A 9,207-nucleotide genomic window follows, 5' to 3' on the forward strand; every position below is an offset into this window, starting at 1 on the left:
TGTGTGTGTGGAGATGCACCCTAGATCTGCATGGACTTGCAAAGTAATGAATAGGTTGTTTCTGCTAATGGCTGTTACTTCCTAACTCAAGATCACAGCCTTTTCCTGTGTCTGAACATGAGCAATAACAGCGGGAAATTCTTAATATAAGTTGCCTTTATTGCCTACCACATCCTGATGATGTTTGATGGGAAGAAGAATGCTACTTTTAACAGTATATGAAAACCAAATCTTGAGTTTGAGATAGGAGAGCCTGGTACAGCAAAAAAACCAATATGCCTTTGATCATCTTGCTGCTGGGTATTTCTGTTTCCCAGAGGATTGCCTTCTTTTCAACAGCTCGTGATTGGTGAAATAAAAATGTAGGATTATGCAACATCATGGACTAAATCTAATGTGAGTTTGTTACTTTGCCTAAATTGCAGCTTTGTACTCCAACACGATCTCTGTATTTAAAGTCAAATTACATTCTTATTTTCTCCAGTAACAGTTCAGCAGAATTCCACTTAGTGAAATGGGTCTAGTAGCAAAACATGTTATTAAATACTCTTTAATTTGAGGCAAATGTACAAAGATATACTTCAGTTTGCGTTAAACAAAGTTCCATGTAAAGGAGTTTGATGAAAGGAGAAAGAGGAAGGGGTAGCATGTTTATTTGAGCACCAACATCTGAACTTTGAAACAAAGGAAAAACAAAACAAAATAATTTAGTTAGGTTAAAAAAAAAAAAATCAAGTCTGAGAACGTGCTGTGTATCAGTTGATGAATCTCTGATTCTGTACAGGCTGATCCCAAAGGAACGGCATCTTTGGAGAGAAGGAACACGGGTAAGAAAGAACACAGGGGAGCCTGACTGTTATGGTACCACCAGAGTATGAATTCCTAAATCTAACACAGACTATAAAGTTGTGGAAACTACAACTGAAGGAAAGTGTGCAGGCCTGGATTTTATTCTGCAGATATCTCTGCTTCTGCAGCTGATATTTTACATGGCCTCAGTCAGCTGAGTTTAGGAGCAAATTTTCAGATACCACCATCATGTCTTGTAGTTTCAGTCTTCAGCTTTGCATTTGGAATGAATTACATATATTTGTATTGCAGTTTGTGGTTCGTTTTTAAATGTAATTACTACTTTTCTCCATCTGTATTATGAGAATATCTTTTGGATAAGCATTTGAAGTGCAAAATTAGATGTTTCTTACTGGATCAGAATCTTCCAATTTTATATATTTATTCCTTGTTAGATTTTTGTCTTTGCAGTTTACCTGGTTATAAAGGGTATGTGCTGTCCTGCCTCTCAGAACTGGAAGTTGTAACTGCTGGAGAACTAGACTGATTTCAAAACTCTGTGTTTAGTTCTCTCTTTCTTGGTGTAGATGCTTGTAGTCCAGTACTGATGGAGCAGCCAGTGCTGCTGCTTGTGATTATTTTGTCATGGGTGCTGGAGTTAAACCGCATGCAGTCCTTACTGACCTTGTTGTGCCGCCTAAGTCTCTCTGAATAGTGGCTCTTCTGTCCACTGTAACTCTCCTCTCCATTCGGTGTCATCTGCAGACTTGCTGAATTTTGATTCATTTGTGCTACCCAGATGATTTATAAGAAAACTGGGAAGTACTAGACCTAGTGTTGACCCCTCAGGAGCTCCATTCATGACTATCTACTAGTATAGCTCTGAGCCACCAGTTACCTCAGTGAAAATGGAAGAAACCTCTGAGAACATAGTTTTCCATGCTGCAAAAGATTGCTGATATTAAATCTGTTTCTCTCAATTTGCCAGTGTCTTTTGTTAGATTAAATTGGTAGATAGTCTGTATTTAGTTTTGAAGGTCTAGAAGAGGAATTCTTACCGGGCATTAGAGATTATTGATTGATTATACCTCTGGAAGTATGAAACATTAGCAGTTCTTCGTATTAGCATGAATAGCTGCAATGGGCTATTGATTGTGAAACTTTTTTTTTTTTTCCTGCCATAGTAAGAGCTTGCAAACTTAATTTGCATTGTCCACTGAAGGATCAGTGCACTGCTTTCGTTGCCACACATTGCTGGCGAGACCTCTTCACCATGTCGGGGTGACTGAAAAAAAGTTGGGAAAACATTTATGGTATTTCTTCAGTGTCTTGTAGGGTAGCCTAGCAGGTGGAACCGAAGGTATGAGCCATGACTGTGGGACAGGACATCCACTCCTGTGCTGGCAAATGAGAACTGCCAAGTCATTATCAACCCAGTGCCATGAAGTTCAGTACCAAATACTGAACCATTTGTACAGGTACTTCTGCTTCTTACTTGATTATGCTGTATTTTAGATAGGAGATTGTTTCTAAAAGATAGTAAAGGCCAGTTTAGAGGTAGTCTTTTAGAATGTTTAGTGGTGACCTCCATTTAAGCTGGCTCTATTTCCACCAGTAGAGGGAATTAAAACATTTTCAGTCTCTCCTCTCCTCTGAGTCTGACTGGATATGTAATGTCTCAGGTGCTCCTCTGAGAACTTACGTAACTAGGCTCCTTCTTTCTTAAACAAAATACAGCCTTTCTTACAAGGAAGGGCACAGTCCTTCCAGAAGCACTGTCATTTCTTGATAGGTTTCCAAATTTTTCCTTGCTGACAGTAAGTTTGGGCTTTTTAGTTGCTTTTAAATCGTATTTTTCTGCAAAGATCTTTAGATTTTATTATTGTCATGCTTCTGAAAGAGATGGATTTTATAGTTAACGCATCCAGCTAGTGCCATCATCTGGATCTGTCCCCTTGATTGGCTCAGATTTCCTTACAGCGGAAATAGATTGAGGAGATGAAATACAGTGCATATTTCTTTTTCTTTCAAATGACAAGTGTCTGTGGCTTTATGTTACTCTGTGTGTTTTAAGAGTCTACGCCCATGTTGGACTGTGGCTTAAACTTTGGGTTCTAGCCATTACACTGGCAAAACTGAGCTGAAGGCTTTCTTTGGTACCTCCTCCAACTCCAGGGGACAGATATCAACTGTATGTCTCTCGGTGTCCATTCCTGCAAATGGGTCAGTTAGTCTTGTGCTCCTGTTCTCGGCTGCTTTGTACTCAGTTATTGTTTATGGGCTGTGATGATTGCTTGTTACTGTGTTAACAACTTCCTTGATGATGGCAATTTCAGGAAAGTAAACTTTAGTGCTTAAGACCTGTTTGAAAATCACCTGTAGTTGTGCTGTCTCTGCGGCTGTTTTTCTCCTCCTTAGAGTTACAGAACTGTTCCCTGTGGAACAGCAGGGCACAGCAGTGAGAATTGTCCATCTCAACTGTTTGTTGAAGGCTTGTATGAAAGCAAACCTTACACATAACACAGCTGTTTTGTGATTCCTTCATGCTAAAATGACAAGGCTTCAAAAATAAATTTCTGATTCACTGAAAGGAGAGAATGCTGTTTTTAGAATTCAGAACTGGAAATGCGAGTCTTAGCCTGCCTGGCAGAAACAGATTTCTTAACAGCTGTTCCCTTCCACTGCCTCATCATCTTTGTACGAAATCAAGTGTCGTAGCCTTAAATTTGACCTAAAGGTGTATGCCATTTGAAAGAACAGAAAAGGATGTCTGTGAAGACAGTGATATTTAATGAAGGCAATTTTTTGAATGTGACATTGTTTTGTGTTGCAAGGCATCCTTTGTTTCCCAACCAGTACAACTTCAGTTGAGCCTTATTAAGTAATAAAGTTCAGATCATGTAATGACTTTTTTGTTACTTTGTACTAAAACAGGGCTCATAGGCTTAAAAAAAAAAAAAAGTGCTATTTCACAAAATCATCAACGTGCTCCTTATTGCTGTCGTAACAGCGTGTCAATTTCAGTACATGATCTTTAATCTGCAAGTGACTTTTTTTCTGTTCATTTTTAGAGGTTGCATGATACTAAACAAAAAGGAGCTATTTTTTTTTTGGTTTGCAGTTAGTAGCCTGCTAATTTGACTCAGGAATCTGTCATTTAGAGTAAGCTTAGCTTTTGCTAAATCAGATTCCTGAGACTTCCAGAATTATGCCTATGAGCCTCAGGAACATGGGTGAGGTGTGAGCCTTCCCAGTACTTCAGCAGAGATCAGGAGACTATCCAAACCATGGAACTGTTTGTGTTCTGAGTCACTAGAATGAAAAAAAAACAGAATAGACTTGATTGTACGTGAATCTTTTGTCACTATCCCTAGGAAAAAGCCCCATGCTGTAAAATCTTTTATAATTGTTTCTGTCCTTTGGCAAGAGAAACCAAAGTCTGGAGTGATTATTCTTGCTGGTCTGTTCTAGATGAAGTCAGGGGCTCTATGTGCACCAGTAATATTTCCTACAGTGTTTTCCAGTATGTTGGCAGTCTGGGGAGTGTTACTGTAGAGCTGGCAGCTGTGATCATTTTATGCACTGTGTCATCTGAATGGCTTCAAAATCTCTCCTGTCCTAATGCTGCTGCAGTGTACTAGTAGTCTGTTTGTGCTAGCAGCATTATGCTGATATTGGTGGAAAAGCTGAACCTTTCATAGCTGTTTTTAACTCATTAATGTTTATAGGACCAAAAACAGCTCGATATCTCAATTTAGGTAGAATTGCAACTCTCCACTACCAAGGAAATTAAACTGTGCTTGCCAGTATTTGTGATAATCTGAGAAGAGAAAATAATGTAACCTTCCTTCACGTCTGACCTATGTTCAACAGCCTTTGTAAAGCATGGATTGTATGATTTTTATCCTAGCAAAGGTAGTTGGCTGTGAAGCAGGAAGTCAGGAAATCCCCGTGGGATTTGAAAAATTCACTGAACCATGGTTACACACACAGTGACTGTTTGTTTGTACACTATGACTGTTTCATTCACAGTAAAGATGCTGAGTTTATTCATGCTGCCAATACCACCAGCACAAGGAATTTGGCAAGTGTGTTTCGTTTCTGTTTGTGTATTTGTCTAGGCAATGCCTCCTACTCAGGCACTCGATGGTTGCTTCTGTGAGGCACTCTTAAACACTAGAATGCTAGGGATTAGCATTTCAGTTTGGAAATCAAAATGAAGTCTAGATATCTTATGTGCTTGTGAAGAATGTATGCTGGAGAAGTTACGTGTGTCCTAAAGAGCAGGTTATCTAAGGTGTTATCATTTGTTCCTGATGTATATTCCTCACTGAATGTCTGTGTTACCTTTACTGGACTTGACTCCAGTGAGCATGATGAACAGAAGGAAGGAATATGTGATAGCCTGATCTTTGAGGCAAGGGGCAAACAAGCCTGCTGTGCCTTTTATTTTACTGTTTTCTATGTCAGCTAGATGAAAGTAATGAAGGATTTTGCTTTCTTCTGAGCATTCTGATTGGAGCATGCGTGATTCCATTTTGTTTTCTGTTAGCAGTGGACAGCTATGCAATGAGATTTCACTATAGTGTTAAAACTTTGTTTTTGGTTTTGTTTTTGATAGAGACTTTCATTAGCCTGTACATATGCCTTATGAGACAGCTTTATTATTAACTTCTGGGTGTAGTTAAAGGAGCTTTTTTCTGACCAAGTCCTGTGGTTGTAGTCCTAGCTGATATTTTACTTTGGTTCTCCCTTGTCTTAATGCAGATCCCACATCACCCAGGCATCATTTCCTTGTGGAGGCAAACTCCTTGCTGCCCAAGGCTGGGCAAAAGCATCCACTGAGATGTGAGATTAATGAGGATGTTGGTGGTATTTCCACTGGTGATGAAGAAAATCTCTGAAAAGAGATTAGAGTTCAATCTATGAGCAGATTAAAGTGAAGTTGCATGTATAAGAAGTAGAGAAGTAGCTGAAGACAAGTGCAGTGATAACAGAGTATCAGGAGATGGAGACTTTTTTAAACTAAGAAACTGGGGAGAGAGTCAGCGATTTATGAGCCATGGAAGGTAGTTGCTGTCAGGTTCTAGTGCAATGGCTAAAACACTTAGAGTTCAGTAGTAACTGTAGAATATAACTGGCACTTCTTCAGTTAAAAATATTTCTAAAATACATACTTCACAAGACAATTGATGTAACCTTGTTTAGTGTAGATTTCATACTACACAGATGGAGATAAACTGAATACAATTTACCGAATGTACTGTATTTCTTCTTGTTGAAGTAATTTGGAGAGTAAAAGGCAGGACCTGATCAGTAAGGCAGTGATCTGACTGGTTGCACACCATACCACAGCTCTACAAGGCATACAGTCCAGGGTTCCTGTTTCTGACTTGGATGGTGTGCTCATAAACATGCTGCCTGCCTAGTAGAGCGCTTTGTGAAGTGCACATGTAACAAAATAGGTGAGAGCTGTCCAACACAAAAGATCACTCCAGAATGAAAGCCAGTTCTTTAAGAACTCTTTCAATAAGTACAGTTCTGAGCAGAAAGTCATGTTTGTACAGGGATATGCCTGTGTGTGCAGGGATTAGATTGCACAGAACAGAACTGATCCCAAAGGTTAGGTACTAAGAGGAACATATATCTAGAACTATATCTATTTCTCTGGTATTGTATTAGGTAAGTGATGAAATTGGTATTCAATACACTTCTCAAAAGCATACAGCACTATTACAGTTCTGTAAGATTTAGAGTAAGTCACAAATGAAAAATTTTGCATTTCACAGAAAAAAAATAAGAACTTCAGAACTTCCAGTGTTAAGAATTTTCCTTATTTAGCTCAGGTGTGCCTTTAGGAGTCTGCCATAGCTGTACCTTGAATAACTTGCCAAGGTAGTATCCTGGGAGTCCAACTTGCATGACATTGAGGTTGTACTTTACTATCTTTGTAACCTGTGATCACTCTCAACAAATCTACATGTATTTGTGTCAGAGCAGTTCCGAAGATAGACCAAATAACCAAGATACAAAAATAATACCCAGAGGTCTGCCTGATCACACAGGATGGAATTTATATTACCCTCTTGCAACACACTGCATTCAGTGAAGCAATACTGGATGTAGAGGTTCAGCCACGCCTAAACTAGAAAGTCTTTGTGTCCCATTCCCAAGGTTTTGGTATGCAAGAAAAATGTTTAAGTAGGCAGCAAATGTTGACAGAATTGCATTCTTCATAACTATAGAGTTAATGCATCTTTTTTTTTTTTTTTTTTTTTTGGTAGAAAGAATTCTGAGAGTGAGCAAGATCTGTGTAAGCATTGCATGGGCAGACCTGAGAGAGAGAAAAATCTTTTCAGAGCTATTGACCCCGTTTGCATTCATGCTGTTGCAAAAATAAATCTTGGATCAGAGGGGAGCTTAATATTGAAGTTAGACACATCGATTTTCCAGTAGTATTACGTAAGGTAATGACAAGAAAGATCAAAGTTGTTACTGGAATGGAAGAGAATAATTGAAAGTAGAGAGAAAATAGTTGTCAAACAATATTTAGTAGTAACAAAATAATTGGAAAGTTAGCAGTGTAAATGTCACTTGAGACTAAAAGGATGGACTAAATGGACGTGTCCATAGGGTGAACAGTCGCAATCAGCTGTCGGAATGGAAGAATAAGAATTAGCACAATCACATTTGTTTTTCCATTTTCAGGTCTCTGGGGAGCTGCAGTTAACAAAAGTACTCTCTCTTCTGTGGTTGGCATGCAGGAAGCCAGAGATCACAAAAAGGTAATTGGAGCTGAAGTAGATGCAAGTTAAAAAATTACTTTCTGTGCAAACGTTTTAAGGGGTTGTAGGGACGAAGCAATGTAAAAACAAGTAAAAACCTTTCCTGGCACTGCCTATTTACAGGCTGGTTGCAGCTTGTTTCTTCAAATTAAATATCTGGGCTTGTGATAAGTGCAGTCCTTATCCCAGCCCTCCGTCTAGTCTAATGCTAATTGTAGTTCCACTAATGTATTGCTATGGAGCAGTGGCTGTGGATCAGAACCCGTTGTGATTTACCTTCCAAGCTTTGAGGTAAATCTTCAGAAATAACCCGTGTGACTTACAAGCTAATACCTCATTTTAAAAAGTGATTCAGGCACTTGGCTGCTGTTCTCCCATTGAATTAATTTCCACTCCCTGTTTGGCAGATAACAGGTCTTTCCTATTTGTGCAGTTTGACCGCTGCCTTCTTTTCAGCTAACTGGTTTTGCAGAGTGTTTTTCACAAAGAAGAGAGGAATGTGTAGTATTTCCATGGGCAGGATCACCAGCCTTTACTGTTAGGAGATGGTTGGTTGTCTGCCAGAAACACTGATGTCTTTTCTGCAATTCATACTGCTTTGATTCCCCAGCTGGTACAAGTGCCTCTGATGTCGGTTGACCTACATAAACAGAGACCAATTTAGGTAATCTATTATGATATTAATATAATGTTCGTATATTCATGACTGTAAATGCAGTTACTCTTTTTCCTTATTGTTGTTTTGTTTTTTTAATCACTGAAGCTTGTGGAAGTTCAGACGGGCTGCTGAATGTGAGAGACTGTTTTAAGCTGAGGTGAGTCTATGATTCCAAGATTGAATAACTGATATTTAGCTGGATATTAGAACCAATGTGTCTGTGATCTTTCAGAAGCTGTTGAAATTGAGGGAAAATCTTTTTGTGCTGTACTTAATGTAACTAGACCAATAAATGCTCACCTGCTATCAGAGCTTCTTCAACCTGTTCATGTGAAGATCTGGTTAACTAGAATTAATGGTACCATGTGAGCTGTACAACTTATTTCTGGAAGTATTGAGTTATTAAAAATAGAACAATTTTCTAAGGAAGTGGGAGTAGTAATGTCATTAGGAGAGGCTGCAGTAGAGGACAGAAAGGTAAATGGACCTTCTGTTAAGAGTGTGAATGTGCTCTTTGAGATTGGATGGATTTGTTAATATGTGGCTTGGGAGATTTTATACAAGAATGCAACGTATGCTGCATGCTGGCATTATGTTTGTTATGTGAATTTTTTTTTTTCCAGCTGAGGGTGTTTTGATTATGTTTTTCTGCTGCTTTGCTCTGAGAATGTTTGACGAGAAATTGTCCCACCACCCAGACTATCCCCGAGGGACTGTGCAGCCATTAGTAAGCACATGGCTGTCTGGCATCTGCTCAGCTGCTCATCCCTATTTAAAGCCCCTAGTGAATATTGCAGCACAGAGTGGCTGTTACTTCTAGGACTGTATCTTTCATCTGTGAATCACCTTTCCAAGTCTCCTTAGAAACCCAAGAGGAGGGGAAATTGTGTGTTTAACTACTGGTGACAGACTGGTGGAACTGGGGTGCCCAGAAATTGATTTTTAAAGCTGGTTCCTGGCCTCACCAAAAATAAA

This window comes from Meleagris gallopavo, chromosome 12 (genome assembly GCF_905368555.1).
Source record: "Meleagris gallopavo chromosome 12, MGAL_WU_HG_1.1, whole genome shotgun sequence".
NCBI lineage: Eukaryota > Metazoa > Chordata > Aves > Galliformes > Phasianidae > Meleagris > Meleagris gallopavo.